The sequence below is a fragment of the Poeciliopsis prolifica genome, unplaced genomic scaffold (assembly GCF_027474105.1).
Source record: "Poeciliopsis prolifica strain line A6 unplaced genomic scaffold, Auburn_PproV2 SCAFFOLD004, whole genome shotgun sequence".
NCBI lineage: Eukaryota > Metazoa > Chordata > Actinopteri > Cyprinodontiformes > Poeciliidae > Poeciliopsis > Poeciliopsis prolifica.
Genome location: NW_026562379.1, coordinates 11,895,503 through 11,914,469, shown reverse-complemented (window position 1 = coordinate 11,914,469; position 18,967 = coordinate 11,895,503). Strand labels below are relative to the sequence as shown.

The 18,967-nt window shown below is 40.5% G+C and overlaps 2 long non-coding RNA genes across 5 annotated transcripts; both read right to left on the bottom strand.

The window, feature by feature from the left end:
- Nucleotides 1-8,542: 8,542 nt before the first annotated feature.
- On the bottom strand, nucleotides 8,543-17,847 carry LOC129359198 (uncharacterized). 4 transcript variants are annotated; one of them, XR_008605874.1, is made up of 9 exons: nucleotides 17,763-17,847; nucleotides 17,597-17,664; nucleotides 16,871-16,990; nucleotides 16,719-16,794; nucleotides 15,552-15,621; nucleotides 15,119-15,186; nucleotides 14,934-15,023; nucleotides 12,697-12,920; nucleotides 12,348-12,604 (listed from the first exon to the last, which is right to left on the bottom strand). It is a non-coding gene; the product is annotated as an uncharacterized LOC129359198 (long non-coding RNA). The 4 variants fall into 4 exon arrangements; XR_008605873.1 differs by lacking the exon at nucleotides 15,119-15,186; XR_008605875.1 differs by lacking the exon at nucleotides 15,119-15,186 and having other exon boundaries at nucleotides 16,719-16,789.
- LOC129359199 (uncharacterized) lies at nucleotides 10,930-12,338 on the bottom strand. Its single transcript, XR_008605877.1, has 3 exons — nucleotides 12,072-12,338; nucleotides 11,385-11,417; nucleotides 10,930-11,289 (listed from the first exon to the last, which is right to left on the bottom strand). It is a non-coding gene; the product is annotated as an uncharacterized LOC129359199 (long non-coding RNA).
- Nucleotides 17,848-18,967: the final 1,120 nt, after the last annotated feature.

The following is an 18,967-nucleotide window of genomic DNA, read 5'->3' as shown; positions in this document are numbered from 1 at the left end:
CAGCGGAGGCCAAGCCTGGCAGAAAGGAGGTGACAGCGGCTTGGTGGCGCTTTGGGGGCTCATTGCCACGCATAAATCACCCACCTGGAAAAAATTACAAAGACTGGCATTAGCCGCGGCAATTCGCCGCTGGCCGACAAGCCGTTTGTGTGGAAATGAGAGGAAACAGGCACTCTGATAATAGCGAAGAATCTTTTTTTTTTTCATAGCTTGCCACACAACCGTGTAGGAGTTATGACATGCTGAAGTGAGGGAAGAAGTGAGAAGAGGGCAGGAGGTAAGGAAAGGAGAAGAAATTAAAAAAATAAAGATTTGAATTGGTGTCATGGTGATGCGGTCACACCTAAACACTGTGAATGGCTCACTAAGTCACTGCTGGACGTCAAACAAGACAAATGTGCAGTGATTTCTCCTTCATCATGTCTAACTTTGTGTGTGTGTGGGTGTGTGTGTGTGTGTGTGTGTGTGTGAGTGTGTTTTGGGGGGGAGTGGAGATTTGCTCCAGTCTCCTGAGAAGAGGCCTGGGGAGAAAAAGTTGGAAGCAGCTACTATGCATGGTGTGATCCAAAGTTTTTTCCACCTTTCACAGAGCTGGGAATTGTGTTCCAGGCAGGCACATGTGGAAAACGTCAAATCCACCAACACTGCTTTGGAAAAAAAATAAACGCTCAGATTGTTTCGCGTGGGCCTGCCTGATTGTCAAGGGTTGACTGTTTGTGTATTTTCAAACGTAATCATATTAAATATAATGAGACCAGTGTGCCTGACATTATTTGGACACAGTAACATTGTTGCAACATAAATACAGGAGGTGGCGGGACTCACTCACAGTAAACCTACAAGAAAATAGCTGAGGGAGAACATGTAGGGCTGCAGGGACTGTTGGTGAAAGATAAGGAAGTGTCAGCCATTAATTTGAAGGCAGGTTCTTCAAGGTTGACAACATTTTCATTTTGAGGAAATAAAGGAAGTAGCTTTTGAGTTGCGCTTTGGTGTTGAATAACCGCTAAGGAGGGCTGCCTGAGAATACCTACGGACGTATTGAAGAAGCCATCACAAAGAACAAGGCAGATAAATGAATGAGTGAGAGTGAAGCTGCACGATCCCACAGCAGAAACAGATTTCTGCAGCTCCAGACCCAAAAACTGCTTATATTCTGATTGCTCTCTCAAAACTGGAGACATGTTCAATAAATGAGGTCTTTACTGAAACGTTCACATATTCCACAAACTCAATTCACTAAGAGAAACACATAATACAGATTAATGACATGCAGACTGATGTTTTCAAGGGTTTTTATTACTGATTTTCTGCTCATGGCTAATGAAAACACAATTAAGATTAAAATTGAATGTACTGAAGCGTAGTCTTTATGAAAAGTATGTTTAGTCCCTGCTAAAACGTTCTTTTCTACAGGTGTTTGTAATCTGACAGATGAATTTGATCAGAATACATGTTCTAACTTAATGAACATGACTCTAAAGTGAGGTATAAGAACAATGTTCATTACTGTATTCCAGCATTCCAGCCACGAACATTAATTATTTATATTTACAGTATAAGTATGTGTGAAAGAGCAAAGTACTTTTACATCTCCTCAAGTGGTGACATCTTCAAACCATCACTCTGCCTCCACCAAGAGCTGCTTGCCGTTGGCAGAGAGGAGCTGGGAACATCATCATGGAGTCAACCTGCATCCTCAGCTCTGATGCCCGATTCAGAAATCCATGTTTGGGTCCATTCAACAGGAAACAAGCAACAATCTATGCACCTCATGTTTTTACTAAAACAATGGACAAACAAGTAGCTCACACTCTGAAGGCAAAGAAAATGCTCCCAGAATAAAAACAACCCCAGAGGGTTACACACCCTGTGATATTTTGGAGGGAAAACGGGATAGAATAACGCACAATGGTTAAAATGACAATGTTGCAACATTTTTGTACATTTTTGCCAGTCTATAACGAATAATTTTCACAGCACTAAATCTATACAGAAAATTATTTATCTTTTCTACTGTTTGTAATGAAAATGGTGTTTTTTTATTTTCTGTGTCTTTAGTTTTCTCACTTAAAGATGAGACATTTCTGCACATTACTACTTCTTAATATTCAGACGTTTCTCAATTAAGCAGAAACACCGGCGCGTTGCTTGACATTGAGGGCATTTGTTGTAAACACAAACATGTACGTCGGCTTGACGCGGAAGCATTCCCATGTCTGCACTTCATTTCAGAAATTCCGGTAAGCATGAACAGAATCCGGGAAGCTTATTCACATTCATGGGGAGTTGAGTCTGTTGTGCGTCTGTCAGTGCTGCGCTAACATCAAAGAGACGAAGCAAGAGGGAGAGAATAGAGAAAAGGAAGAGAGAGTGAGAGAGAAAAAGAGAAATTGACAAAGAGATGGAAGGGAGAAGACTGAGGAAAGTAAACAGTGCGAGCTTTGATAGTTGGGATGAGGGAAGCTGAGGGACAGGAGCTCAGGCAGAGTGGAAGGTGGAAAAGTGATATTTGGATGGTTTGGAGAAGACAAGCTGTGGTCCAGTGTACATGCACAACAAACTCTGAGTGATTATCAGCACCGCTGTTTCTCTGACAAAGTCTATAGAAATAAAGGAAGAGCCAGGTGGCTCAGAGCAAGAGGAGAATCCCAACACGAGGTGTGAATCACCGCAGTTACCTTCGTCCTGTCAGACATCAGAGTCAGTCATCAAAGACGCCTCAGTTAGCAGAGTAAAAAATGTCACAATGGAGGGTGAGAGACTGCAGTGCTTGCGTAACAGGTGTGTGTATGTGTGTGCCACTAAATATGACAGCAGACGCCCCCCGGACCCTTCAGAGCCAGACTCAGCGTCTCTCTGTCAGCTTGTCACCCAGATGACGCCACCTGTCTGTTTGTTTGTGCAGGTGATGCCTGCAAAAGAGCATTTTCCTCCTTCACGGCAAAAGAATCAATTAGCAAAGAGAAAACAGACGCAGTGAAAAGCCTGACTAGATCCTCTAAGTGTTGTTCCCATCATCCATAATTAGTGTAAATCATAACTGTGGACTCAGCTCTGCTTCGGTTTCCTTGTTCACTTTATTTTGCCAGTTTATACAAAAAATAAAAAATAAATAAAAAAAATAATTGAAAAGAGTAAATCAATCAATCAATCAATCACATTTTATTTGTATAGCACATTTCAGCTACAAGGCATTTCAAAGTGCTTTACATCATAAACACAAAACACAACACAAACACAAACACAAACATAAACACATGCATGCACTCTGACCTCATCATCAAGACATGATATTTTCATTGTAGCAACTGTCTCACCTGTAATAGAAAACTCAATAATATTTCTGGCCAAGGGCTACATGTGGAGGCTCACCAACACCATGCGTCACCCCAAAACACCGTGTGTGTGGTGAAATATGCTGGTTGCACCATGATGGTGTGAGGATGTTCTTCCTCAGCAGAACAGGGCAGCTGGTCAGAGTAGAGGGAAGAATGAATGGAGCTTAATTTAGAAAAATCCTGGAAGAAAACTTGTTAGAAGCTGCAAAAGACTTGAGTATAGGCTGGAGGTTCTTTCAGAAAGATAACAACCCTAAACATAGAGCCAGAGCAGCATTGTAATGGTTCAGATTGAAGGATATTCATTTGTTTGAATGGCCCAGCCAACTCAGAGCGTGTTGGTAGACTGGGAAATTGCTTTTCATTCAGTCTTACTGAGCTTTAAGTATTTTGCAAGAAGGAACAGCCATAAAGTTTAGTCTCTTGCCGTGTGAGAGACATTAATCTAAAGACATGCAGCTGTTTATGCACTAATAGCTTGTTCTACAAATACTCCCAAGTGCTGCATGCATGACCAAACATCGGTGTGATGGTTAAACATGAATCAGCTGTGGAAAACACAAGCTTACATTTACATAATATTCATAAAATCCTAGAAACCAAGAAAACTCCTCCACAAATTTCATCAAGACTTTCTTGAAACAATCCAGCAACCGTAACTGCTTTCATGAATTCTCCCTGATCACAGAATATCAGTACATATGCAAAGTACTGACCAGTGAGATGTTTGTGTATCACCTTTAAAATGTGTGTTTTGGAATATGTTGGTGCCGTGTTGCTTTCTTCCCAGGAATATTATTACAGTTATCCAGAAAATTCCTATAAAACGTCAAAGGATGAAACAGAAGAACATTCGTTTGTCTGGGTGATTACGGGCTTCAAAGCGCTTTGGACTCATCGGCAGCTGATGTCATCAATCAAACAGCCACGAAGATCTCTTCAGATCCCAAGAGCAAACTGCTGGATGCAGCCCCAACAGTCAACACACACCGACACAGTTGCTGATGGAAAGTGGATTCATGGTTGCAAACGTAGATCTCGTGTGTGTAAGAGAAGAGGCTTTGGGGCTCAACCAGCACATGTCACGCAGGGCAGCTGCAGCTCAGCAGGGATTCAAAGATCAGCAGAATGACTGATGGTGCTGCAGTCCTTAGAGGCTTACGAAACACTCGGAAACACAACAAATGCAAGTCCGAGCAGGATTGTGATCCCATACATACACAAAGTCCAACTAAGTCTGTATTTAGGTCCGAGTGTAGCTGCATTTTGCATAGCAGCTTGCAGACTAAACAGAAAATAAACACTTTGCTTCTTAGCTCCTTTGAGGACTATCAAAGTTCAATGCTGGAGATTGTCAACAGAGGGCACTCTTACCCCTTTCCTTAAAGACTTTCGATCTCCTCACACACACAGAGCCATGCAGTCTGATCTCCCCGAGCTTTCCCTTTTCAGCTTAACTTCTCCATTTTCTTCAGTTTCATGTCATTGTTTATCGAGACACTAGATGATTTTTTTTTTATTTATTTATTTTTTTCCAGCTAAACAGTTTATTTTTTGTTCTCCATGGTGGGATTCTACGGGGATGTAATTTATATTTTACAAGGCCGCTTAGTCTAATGTGTTTGTCATAATCTGGCACTGTTTGTACAGGTGGCGATAAGGGACAATCTCCACAAGTCTGGTGTTGTTTACTGGCTATAAATAGCAGTGCATTAGCTGGTGGCGAGGGGTCCTGTGATGGCTCGGTGGGCTGGCTAAAACACACCGCTGTTGCACTACTGCCATTAGGACCACTTTATGCCTCGTGTGTGTGTGTGTGTGTGTGTGTGTGTGTGTGTGTGTGTGTGTGTGTGTGTGTGTGCGAGGGTAGGGGCGTTTAAGGCAAAGGAGAGAATTTGGTATTTTTTGGTCTGCTGCAGTGCTTGTCTACATTTTCTTCTACAACTTTGTATCGAAGAGTGTGTGGCTACATCTTGTGATCTGGCTTAATGTTTACAACTGGGACTAAATTCCACTGCCAAAAACGTCCCATCCCATAACACACGCTGATCTGGATGTGTGTGTTCAAGTGTTGGCATGAAGCGCCCCCAGTTTTTCCCCCCTTCGTTGTTCCTCCACAACCAGTCCTCCTCTTCATCCATTGTGGCTGAGAGGATCCTTCTCCCTTTCATTCAGCCTCTCCCGCTCTCTTCCATCTCTCTCGTTTTCCTAATTACCCATACTCCTCGCTGTGGCCCCTCCCTTGGATCCTTTGAAGTTATTTTAGCGCAAATTCTACTTAGCTACACTGGAGACAAAACAAGGACAGGCCTGCGACTGAGGGCCTCTGGAAAAATGTGTGTTTGATTGAATCACTAGTGTCTCCTGTTTCATCCGTGTTTACGTCTGAGTCGATGTGTATGCAACAGGACTGACTTTCAGGGTGTGTATGTGTTGAGAAATAAGAGCAAAATTGTGTCCATACCTTGTTTCCAGATAGTATCTGTGTATATGTGTTTGCATATGGTTTATGTTTGTGTAAGTTCATGTGTGTGTGGAGAGTAGAGCCCCAACAAAGTAACTTGCTGACATCCTCCACATAAAAACGGCTTTATGTCCTTTCCATGTGTTGTTGTTTGTTAAAGTTTCTCCATAAATGCAGTATTATTTTTGGAAATGTCTTCATCCCAAACACTGTCATTACTATTCCAGGCCTGCAGATGAATTTAGGGATGTGCAGCATATCTGCATTAACACCGCTAATTTTATAACACATTTGTATTGGTCCCTAGATAAAAATGGACTGAAAATAATTACCAATAATTTGTTTTATCTTGTTTCGGCTTATGTTTCAGGGCAGCATAATCTGTCTACCTACCTACATTTCAACCCCTCCAAAACAAATGTGTTCCTCCTCCAATGCTAGTGATGAAAAACAACAATATCAATACATAATTTTAAAGAAGATAAAAATATTGATGATATCTCTACCTTACCACATTTATGGAAATAAAAATCTGCATATATCCAGTATGAGGGATTCCAGTCAAAAAAGAAAAAGGACAAACTGCATTTTGCCAAAATACTTAAGATGTAAAATAACTCAGAGTAGAAAAGGGGACTCACTCTTGATACTCCGCTGAATGTATTTAAATCCAAATTCAAGTGTAAACCAAATTAACAATACTGCCAGAAAATATCAATTAATTTCACTTTATCTTCCACACACTTGAAAAACTGAATACAATCAATGTGAGCACATCTTCTATCAGTCTAATTTATGTGTAAAGCTGATAAATGTGTCATCCGGCAAAAAATGTGGTTGCTCTAAGCCCGAAAAGAAGAAAAAAAAAATCAAACAAAGTTGAAGTTTTATGTGGTGTAAATTATTTCCTGAAAGAGCTTAAGTGTTGCAGTATTTTATATTTTCTTGGTTTCTTCACAGCTTGATGGAGGGAAACTCCGGCATGGAGGAAGAAGAGTAACAACTCTTTGAGGCGGCTGGGAATTAGACGATAGTGTTAATGGTGAGAGAAGCTCCTTCTGAGAGGGGAGGAGTGAATCAAAGTGAAATTAAACATTTTCATTGGACGTGTATCAAAAAACAGATTATATTGTCAAAGAGAAAAGCTGAAAACCAATAGAAAGAGACAGGAACAGGAGATTTATGAGAGCAGTGCCAAAGCGAAGGGAGGATCCAATGCTTCCCATCTGACTCAACCCTTTGCTGAAAACCACTCGCAAATGAGAAACACAACCACTTGGTCCAGAAAGCCTACATTGACACTGAAGCTTTGGGAAGCTGGAGCTTTTCCTGGGACTTTTGCTTCTTGAATTCACCTCCATGACTCTCTGCCCACGGTAAACCGGCACAGTCTCCTCCACAGGAATGACTAAAGCGGACGTCCTGGTTCACCACACTGTAGGCCTTCGGACTGAATCACTCAGGGTGACGATCAGAGCCTGATGCACTGTTGATCTTCTCTAACGGCTCCACTCATCGAGTGCGCCGACATTCGCAGGTTCCCACACACATCTACAGATACACATCCAGACGACTCCACGCAGAGAAGAAAAGTCACTTCATTCATTAATGTTGTCTTTCACACCCAATATGGTCCCAACGTAGCCCACATTTGGATGGTAGAGCTGGTTCTGAGCCACAATGCGGCGTGCCGACTGCCTGATGCGGCACAATTTTTTATGCTGCTCATAATAAGACACAGGTTTGCACAGAAAGAGCAATGGCGTCTCTGCTTCATATTAAAATAAAGCACAGCTGGAGGTCATGGCAAAATGAAGACTGATATCATTTATGCTTCATGAGGTAACAGTTTTTAATATGCTGCATGCTTAGAAACAGGCTTCCTATGTTGTATGTACAAACTTGGATTTAAATTTCCATCTGTCTTGTGTTCACAGTTTATGTACCTCCAGTTGACAATAATGCATTGTTTTTTTCACTTTGTATTATTTTTGAAAATGAAAAAAAAATGTGAACAAAGCCAATTAGTTATTGCTGTGGCTTTCATTAAGACAGACCACACTTGTCTGTATTGGAAACATGTGGGGACATCCCAATGTTATAGGTTGCTTTGAAAGTTTGGTTTGCTGGAACACAGAAAACAAAGGTTTTGGTTGATTTTTAAAATTCTTGTTTTAGAGAAAAACAACTTGGTGGGCTTTTTTAGTGTCTCGTTTCTGGCAAGACCTGAAGAAGTTTCTTCACTGAGGTTTTAGTCCTAAAAAAGGAATTTGTGCAACACATAAATGCATAAAGGATTTCACAGGCTTTTCATTCTTTTAATATGATTAAGACCAAATGGTTTTTATGTACATAAGGAATGTCATTAAACCTCTGATATTTCTGTGTTATGAGTCATGGGACTTCCCTAAGCAGCAGCTGAGTTTGTTTGTTCCCTGGGCAAGCATGGCTTGCTCCCAGAGCAGGTACCAGTGGAGAGTCAACGATTTTTCAAACATCCATGAAAGAACGACAACAACACTCTAGGTATGTTTTTGATGAAGAAATGCCATTATAACATAATTTGAAGCTCAAGAAAGCTGATTTTACATAACACTGCCTCTTTAAAATTGAGGTACGACATTGAGAATTGGACCGCTGACTTCCATGACATTTTCACAGAAATGTGGTAGCCCTAAAAAAGAGTTTAGAAAAATAAACACAAAGTCAGCCTATAAAACAGAAAAAGGTTTATGGATTTATCTTGTCGCTTGCTATCTTTGCTTAACCAGGAACAGGCTTCTCACGGTTTTCTAAGTGGTTACTGGCTTTGGTTTATTGTCCTGATAGCATCTTCAGCAGCAACATTTCATCTCTAACGGTGCTTAATTTGCTCAGCATGTCTGAGAGCTTCATTGGAGCGCCTCCCAGGCCTGGAGGACAGTGCGCAGAGATGGTAGGAGATAGAGAGGGATGAAGTGCGACTGTCCAAGAACATAAGATGTGGTAAAGAAACATTTACGCTCCACTTATCTCCCCTCTCCATCCATATCTCGGCATGCTCTCAGGCAGACAGCGGGGGATGAGACAGGATTTCGGCACGTCAAACAGCATCGCATTCTTCTTTCGCCCCTGCCGGTTGCTGTCACTCGGCTGTTTTATCAAAAAGACAAGCAAACACAGCGGAACGCGCCGATGAGCATTTGCACAAAGCTCAAAATCAAATACAACGTAGACACAGCGCAAACATTCATACAAGTGGGTAAACACGTAGACAGGCAGAACAATAAAACTCTGCTTTATGCACGCAGTGACACCAAGTCTAGCCCAGCCACTGTTTGATTATTCCAATGTTGTTTTAATTCATCAGCATGTTGGTGACATCTCCCTGACAGGGCATCACTGCATGGATTCCTCCCCCCACCGTAACGGCACACACTGGTTTAGTTACACCGAGGAGAGCGGGCTCATCCACTTCCCTGAATCATGGCAGCAGAAGAAGCTCATATGTTTAAGATAAAGCTTCGACAAAGAGCGCAGTGTTTCCCTCTCAATCTCCATCCTCCTGTTAACTATGCAGATGCAGCAGCACCAGGATCCTCGCAGGGTTGAGGCATGAATTAGGTCAGTGGCTGTGTCATATGAATTTAAAATGTGGCAAATTTCAGAAAAGGTCTTCCACATGCAGAGCAGAGGAAAACTCTGGGTCATGGAGCAGCTCTCCAAACAATGAGGACGACTGTGTGCGTGTGTGTTTTTTACACATGCCCAAACAGTTTTAATTTTTTTTTTTTTTTACCCATTCGACCGAGAAAATAATCAGTGTGGATAGGTTCTGGAATATTTGGTATATCAGATTAAATGTCAAAATAGTAAAGCAGTAGTGGAGTGATGATCAGGCTTTTCAGGGCCGATACTATTACCAGGTTGCTTTGATGTCTGACCTGCAGATTTTCATTTTCTGAATGTAGGAATTACCTTCAATTATCCCCACTTACGTGTCAAAGCATATCATCACTCACATTTACTGGAATTTAATTCAGTTGAAAAAGCATACAGGCTGATGGTCGCTTATAGACTGAAAATGAAGAGTTTTTAGTTTCGAAGGACCAAAATGTACAAATATGTGGATTTGGATGAGATTTAGGTTTTTTCAATGATTTTATATTATTATTTAATAATTTTATAGGGATCCCCATAATTTGATCATTATTAAAATAAAAAAAATACACTCTGATGTAAGGGTATATAATTGTTTTAAGCTTTAATCAAAATGCCCTTTTTTTCATTTGACTGATTTCTACACATCACCTCAGGCAGTACCCATTTAGTGATAAAAAACCCTGATCTCGCAAAGCCATTTTAAATGTTGCCACTTAGCTAAAGGCTTTGATTAATGCCACTTTCAGTCATCTCCATTGATTGCTCTGTCTGTAATTAGCATGAATCACCTTGTTAACAGGCCTGACCCTGAGCACTGACCTTCCATCACAAATAAAGGAGAAAATGTAGCAGAAAAGCAGCAACATAAAGGAGCCGACGGGACCGGGTCATATCATCAACCTGATCATGAACACTGGGATGAAGATGTTAGGCATTAAATATGCTAAATTAAACCAACGGCTCTTTGAAGGTGGTGAGCCTGGAAGACACAGATCTTAACACGTAGCCACAGTTTAACGATTATAAAAACTCCAGTTTCCAGTTAAAAGATTTTACAGATCACTGAAAATAATAAATTTTTAAACCGCTGAAAGATATTGTCCCAGAAACTATAAAAAAAAGAGCAGCTCTTTTGAATGTGAATGATTTTTTTTGTGCCAGTTCTCTCTGCTTGCTGGGAGCAGTAGACCCTTCCAGCTCATGAGGGCCATCCAAGAGGAAGAAATCTTTCTTAGAGATCTGGAATTAGCTCGGTGAGTCACAGGCCCAGTGCTGCAAAAGGTGGAACTCTGTTCTTCTTTTAGGGAAATGTTTCCAGCAGCAGAAACCTTGCCCTATTTTGACATCACCCGCCTCCAGCTGTAGCTAAACCCAGTTCAGCTTCACAGCTCTCTCCGCTGCCCGGCATCTGTGAGCTGTATGGATTACAGATCACGGTGTATTCCTGGACCTGTTTTATTTTTTGTTGTTGTTGATTTTTTTTATTTTTATTGAGTGATACCTTGTTTCTGGACTCTGTCTGGTTTTTTCGGAGCTAGAAGGAGGCGAGGTGGGGAACCAGATGGCCCAATCGACGCAAAGCCAAAGCAAACAGGACTCTCGGAGCAGAACAAATCCAGGTCCTTGGATCGGGTCACCATTGCACATTGTTCTGTTTTCCCTCTTTTCAAATTTGTCATTCATTTTCCTTTTCTTTCTAAACTCCACAACAAACATTTCCTCTTCAGCTCTTGACTTCATCTTTATCATCGATCGTCATCATCATCGTGCTCCTTTTGTTTTTCTCCCCAGCACCACTACTTTCCATCATACTCAGGCTAACTGTTTCCAGGTGGACAAGACCTGCAAGATTATTTCATTTCATATCCAAAGTGAAAACAGCTGACTAGAACAGATCAGACATTCAAAACTGAAAAAATAAAAAGCTTCGATCTCACCATCAACAAGCATTCTGCCGGTTCTAGTTGAAGCTGTGTTCAAGTCCAGAAGCAAAATGAAAGGACAAAACAGCAAAACAAAGAAAGAGAGAAAAGAAAGTTGACCGTTTAGTTTAAATCTGCCACCAACAATTCGCCGTTTGCACACATTAACTGAAAAATTAACCTTCCTACTGATTTGTTTGATTCATTATAAGATTTTGCAAACTGTCTGAGGCGATCGGTGCCCTTCTCTAAAGCAACATGTTTCAGCTTGTACTTCTTTCTCCTTCTTTTCTTCTTTCTTTTTTCAGTGGTGGATGCCAACAATGGTTTGATGCTCTGCTGTGTGTAAATTTATAATATCTATTTTTCTGATTTTAATTTTTATAGGAATATGTTTGAGTAAAATTGACATTGTTCTTTATTTTTCTGAACTACTGACATGTCTCCAAGCAAACATTTTGTACTTTTTTTTTAATGAGAAATGGGAAAAACAAAACAAAAAAACAAGCAGGGCTTTCAGACATCAAATAATGCAAAGAAAACAAGTTTATATTAATTTAGAAACAACAGTACTAATGTTTTAACTCAGGAAGAGTTCAGAAATCAGTATTTGGTGAAAGGTTTTCAATGGGGTTCAGTGCAATGGGCCCTTCATTGTTTCAAGAGCTGTAAACGACAGTGACCATAGTCTGGTGAAGTTACCTTTTCAGTCTAACTTGGTACGCTTGAAGCCCCAGTGAGGTAGGCTTCAGACAAAGGGGCTGGTACCATGTAAATGTTAGAGTTCAGCCAGGTCTGCTGCAGCTGAGTCGGTGCTAGTGGAACAGAGCCACATGGCCAACCAGCTACAGAGGAATCTCATATTAGCTGCTTGTATCCGGGTTCTTGTTCATTTGGTCAGGATTCATCTCTCACAAACTTAGATCAGCTTTCAATATGGTTCAGGTTTTTCTTCACCACAACAGACTGCTCACAGACTGCTCACATTGAAGTAAAACAAAGCAAGCTTGGTTTTTCTATCCATCCCTTGCTTTATGCCACCAGGACTCCGGAACGAAACAAGAAGTTCTCCACTTAAAGATTTTGCCCTCTTTCTGAAGAGTCCAACTTCTTCTGCTACTTTCTACACAAAATATTGTGCAATATACACAATATCACTTCAGTATCCTGCATGTTTTCGTTCTTCCCCCGGTTCAATGTCCTGGTAGTAACGTCCTCCTCAGCATGTCAATAATCTAAAAAAAAAAAACAGGTTTTTGGGTGTACATCTGATGAATTACGCAATATGTGTTAAAGAAGAAAGGTGGATGTCAAAACACAAGAGTACGTTTGATTATCTTGGTGAAAGACAAGGCGAGACGTGAGTTCCTCCATCAATCTGAACATAATGACTCCATGTTTCTCGCTCACAGAGCCAGCTCATAAACAAACTGGCTCCAAGACGACGAGCGTCACTCGTCTTTCCTCTTTGAAACCCACTCTGCTGTGGGAGTAATTAATGCAGCTTATGGTCGAGTACAAAGGCAGAATATTGCTGCATTGTACTGTTGTCTGTGTGAATGAGGAGGGAAGAGAGACACCTGTGTTAGATTCCAAAAAAACAAGAAACATGCTGTTTGCATCTGAATGAAGCACAGGTACGGGTGGTTTTATTTTTTGCATATTTTTCTATATCTGTGTGTGATACTAAATATGAGAGGGAGAGAGAAGAGGGAAAAGAATGAGTACATCTCTGTCTAGGAGCATTAGCAGCGAGTCCGTTCTCTGTATCTCAATGAGGGGATTAGAGGACTATTCATTAGAAAGCCTTTGATAGGTGGCTGGCTGAGTCTGTCCTTTGCTGCTGCTGGCATCATGGCAGACAGGGAGACCAGGATGAAGTGGAGGAACCCTGAATGCTAGTTTTTAACTGACTTCGTCTCTCTCCCATTTTTCTTTTCGCCTTTGTGTCCTTATCCTGAGGATCGCCAGGATTAGGTATTTTTTTTAATTTGATATTCTTCAAACAGCAATAACAAAAGTTTGCTTTTTTTTACCACTAAGAAATGAACTTTTGCAGGTCTTCCTGAAATAATGTCAGAGCGAGACCTGACATTGATATTTACTGTGAAGCTCTTCCTATGCCTTTCAAAAGCATCTTTGATCTGACAAATATTTATCTTCTTGTATCATTACGAACAAACAAAATTGACTTTTTAGCCAAAAATATTACCAAGAAACCCCAATAAATGCAAATATTTAACACAAAATGAGTGATTGCATAAAAATGTCCCCCTTTTCAAGTTAATATTTATGAGCTGCACCTTTGGCTCCAGGAAACAAATTCTCCTCCAGGGTTCCCTATAATTTGATATTTTTCTATCTTTACAAACCTTTCAGAGCCTGCCAACAAATGTCCCCACAGCATGCTGCTACAACCACCATGCTTCACAGTGATGATGGTGTGTTTGTGGTGATATGCAGAGTTTGACATTTTAAAATGTCTGAAGTCCATTTTAAAATGTTTTATTGAGCTACTGTTGGGATGCTGAACGGTCACTCTAAACTGATGTTGTCCGAGTTAACTGAGCTAATCCACGACTCGTTTTGAGGAGACAGTTGACGGACAGACAGACAACTTTGCTTCTATGTTTTGGTGAATAAAAGAAAAGATGAACTTGCAGCAACAAGTTCTTTCAGTATTTACACCTAAATGGACAGAATCACAATGCTGATGGTTGCAGAGGCAACATCTACATAATGTGGAGTTTTTCAGTTTACCACCAACCATTAGCTAGCATTGCGGTCGGTTGCCATGGAGACCATGGGTGTAGGCTGATGGTAAGACATTGCTGACCAAGTGATCAAACTGGTTTCTCACTAAGAAAACCATACACCTTTCAAAATTTGTGGAAAATGTCACATTATTTGCTAAATGTGTGTACTGTGGCAAACCCTAAAAATAGTAGCAAAGTAAAATAAAGAAATGTAAGCTTTACTGTGCAATTGCTTATTCCTCCACTTGGAATCTTTCTGTTTTGATCCTGTTTCTCTTTGTTCAGCTGAAAGCATTTCAGAAGACTAACTGCTGTGAAACAGCCCCACCTGTCAGTGTTTGATGTTTCCACTGACAAGTCATAGGCTTTACATCCAGCACAGAGCATCATTGACACAAATGGAAAGATAATAGTTGCCCACGTAAGCTCGCACTCACTCCTAACAGTGACATATGGTTTAGATTGCTCTCCTGAAAGTACACACTCTGCTGAAAAACTATGAGAAAATAAAACTCCAGGCACGGGAAAGCAAAGAAATGTCTGACTTCTCCGCTCCTCCTCGCGTCCTTCCCCATCACCTACTTCTCCCACTTTGGCTCTAACCTCAAGAACTCAGGCCTGGGCCATGAGAAGGAGAGGAAGACAGGCAGCGAGGATGAAGGAGAAGAAGCTGTCAGCTGAAGGAGAGGAAAACTAAGGATTGATTAGAGGAACAAGCTGGGGAATTGCTTTGATCCATGCCTTTTAATAAATCTGTCAGAGAGAAAAAACAGGAGTGCATGAGACAGGAAGAAAATGATCAGCTCACCAAAGTATTAACCAGGTGATGTTCACTTCTTCTTGATCTCTTCCTCATCTTCCAGCACAGAACTCTGGAGATTCTCTCTGTATTTGTCTACTGCAGCAAATACAGAGAGAAGTTCAGATGTTTTTTGTACCATTTCAAAGTAAAGTGGTTTAAACATATATCAAATGTAACTTTAGTCCCTTCACCTGAGAGGCTGAGAAAAGTGAATTTTACACTGCAATAGATCCTCGTGGAAATCTACCATGATGTAGAACTGAACATGAAATAAATATTAGAAAAGGAATTATTTTGTCACAGCCGCAGTATTTATGATGGGAAGATTACTTATTCCTTCATTTACTACTTCTGTCCTGAGCAGCTCCTTCTCAGGACTTGCTCTTATTGGAAGATTAACCAAAAATATCAAATTGATTTTGGGGGTTTTATTTCTCTTTTTTTGACCAATATCACTCCTGGAAATTATTTTCTATCTCTGAAGTAACCTGACAACTCTTAAGGTCTTTCCAGCAGACAGCTTTTATGTCTGCAGTACTAAACCCCCAGAAAGACTGTGTAAACTGAGTCCGACAAGATTTAGTTCCTTCCAAAATCATGTTGTACCCATGGCGAAAGACTCACGTGAAATATTTTTTATGTTGTTTTTCAGTCCAGTATTTCCACAATGTTTGATTCAGTGTGCAGCACCTGCCTGTTGAACTCAAGGTGAAGAGAGCGATAGATAGAGAGAGAGAAAAAAAAACATTTGTTATTTTGTTAGCTTGTTAGGCTTCTGTTTTCTCCATCCTCTTCTACATCCTTAAGATCAGTTACTTCAGGTTTTTCTGACTTTGTAAACCAGCTGACGTACTGACACTTTTCTAAGTTTTAAAATCCACATCGGAATATGAAAGAACGATAAACCCAACCAACTAAACCAGGAGTCTTGGTCAGAAACATGCAGATCCCTGCAACTGGAAGAAACCACATTTATGGATTGTGTTTGCTATTGTTTCATATCAATGCTAGTTTATGGTGACACAATGACTCCCAGTTGGAGGGTAAATGCTGGGTAAGATGGATGTGTGGTCCCATGCGAGTGTGTGTGTGTGTGTGTTTTGTTATGGCACTTCCTGTTGGCAGGCCATATAACTCAGGTTAATGTTATCTTATTTCACACAGCTCAAAGACAACCTCAGGGAGGAGATCATTTGGAGCGCTCTTATTACTTTTCATTAGGCTAATGTGATGGATGGAGGAATATTTACAACAGGGGAGAGGCATATGCACTCACTCACACACACACACACAAACACACGCACGCAGACACACACACACACACTATACTGAAGACCTCGTTTAGGTTTGAGTGGAAATTTGTAGTCCATTTTAGAGTTAACCTCACTGATAAGAGAGAACATCCGAACTGTCCACCCACATCGGGGACTGCATAAATAACCCACCTGATGTATTGATCAGGATGTTTGCACATTTCACCAGAGAAACAGGAGGAGGATTTACAGCACTGCCTACAAGACTCTTGGTATGACCCTTGACTCAATGCTTGAGCTACTATAAATACAGTATTGTACTTAGGGACATTTTATATAACGAAACAGCTTTAAACTCCTCTAAATATTGCATTTTCTTACAACGCTTCTGGACAGATTCATCAAATGGGGTTCTTCCTGTATACATGTAAACCTGTTGCAGGACTTTTAAAAATATAATCTCATGAAAAACTCCAACAAAAAGTACAACATAACTGAGGAGAAAGCAAAATGGTTCATTCTTGCCTTAAAGGCTGACCTGCACTTTGAGCTTCTGCCCTCATTACGGGTGGTCTTCCTTCCCACATGGATCGGATTCTTCCCTATTCACTTGCCTGTTGATAGAAAGACAATATTTAGTTGGCACTCTGGCCGTCACCGAACCCATTCTCGCTATCTGTTTTATTTTACTTTGCCTTTCTGCCTCGAGTTTCTGTATTCCTGCTCCTCTCCATCTGCCATCCAGGCTCTGAGGAGGCCGCTGACGTTCTCGTCCTTTCTTCTCCTCCTTACAGTAAACACCTGCACTCGCTTCGAATGGAAAAAAAACAGAATGAATAGTTCTGCTGAAAGAATGCTGACAGCTCTGAAGCGATCCATTTCACACGCACAAATGCTGAGAAGGTGCAGGGGGTCAGGCATCTGTTAGCATACGTGTATCTGTGTGTTTGTGTGCACAGGAAGCAGGGATGGAGCGCAGTCTCCATCATTACCAGTCATTAAGATTTTCATGGTAACGTTTCAGTTTTTGTCATCAATCAAATGTTGTTCAAAAACAAAAGTATGTTGTTAATGTCATGGTTTTCTCATTTAGCCTGTGACTTTTAAAAGTTTTAAGAAGGGATAACTTGTGCTACATCATCAGGCAAATTGTTGGTGATTCATTATTGCCTTTTAATAAGCATCATTTCTACAACCCAACGGGGCTGTGTCTTTGTTTTATGCGTTTCAGCTCATTAAGTACAACTCATTTGTGTTTTTGGGTTCCAAGGCAAACAGTGAGATTTAAATGTGATTTCCCTCATGCAGGCAGCACGAACATTCAGTCTCAGAAGAAAACCAACATGGGAAAACTCAAACCTCCTGCACATATCTATAAAATATGTTGCTCTTACCTTTTTTCCACATGTATCTCACCTTTGCATGGAGCTGGAGTCACGTGAGAATGCAGAAACTGAGGTGGACCTTGAATGGTAGCAGTTTGACTTAAAAGTGAGGCAAGAAAAGGAAAAACAGACATTTGTTAAACAGCCTTCTCTGTGATCACATGTGGTAATCACAAAATTATGGTTTAATAAATTACCCCTCGTTTCCCACGATTGCTAGGGGTGTTTTTACAATGAAGGCCAAATAAAATAAAACTGAAGCATTTCATGCTAAAAAAAGAATTCAACAGTTATTTCAAATAGACAGCTTCTGTTTTTTGTTGTTGTTGTTTTTTAAATGTATGGTTTCTTTGCTAGGTTGGAAAAGCAAAACCAGTTGGTATCCACACCTGCTACAGTCTACCAATGCAGGTTTTTTAATTTGGGTGTTGGGACTGGCTAGTGTCTCTAATTTCTATGCCGTTCCCTATAGATGAGCCAGTTTCATGGGACACAACTTGCCATTGGTAAAGTGTCAGAATTCGGGTGCTGCTTCTTTTGTGGTTTTTAGAAAAAAAAAAGTGAAACCTTTAAATCTATAAAACTTCTTCTCGGATCTCAGACTCTGGAGGACCAGCCTGTTACTGCTGAACTCAACCTGAAGACTAAAAAACATCTAATTGGCTTTATAATGTTTGAGCTTGTCGAAAAAGAGAGTGAATAGGGTCTTTCTGAATACAGCGGTGTTCTGCAGGCCATGCAGGGGAGAAATTATCAGATGAACATGACATGCCTGGAGCAATACTGCTGAGGGTGTGAAAGTGTTGAAGTCCATTTTCATTTTAACTTCACATAAAAAACCTTAAACATCAAATGATTAGAATTACACAGGTGTTCTCTCTCAGCAGGTTGAAAGCTCTTCCCATCCAGCAGACGTGTGCCGACTGGATTTGACTGACGTCTCTATGGTTCTGCTGTTTCTTTAGTCACACCTGTTAGGGCAGGACAGGTATCTCTCTTGATGCATGAAGCGTAATCATCTCTCATCATGGACATATTTCACTAAAGACGCTTTGGAGTTCCTCCAAAGATTTATTATTTTTTTGCATTTGGTTTTCTTTTTATGTAATTTGGACTTTGACTCTGTAAAAATAAATGTATCCATCTAAAAACAAGGATGGCAGGAATCAGGTCTGTCTGGTTCAGGAGGGCCTGGTTTACTGTCATTAGGCTTTCTGTTGTTCTTATAATTATCTCAAAATTATATTGCAATATTTTGATAAAATGCTTCAATATTGAAAAAAAAACAGTGTAACAAATCATTTTAAGATTTAATAGTTATTTAAAATTGTATTTCTAGCCTGTCCATTGCTGCCTTCTAATAAAATAGGTCTAAAACTTTAAATTCAGATTTATGTTGTTA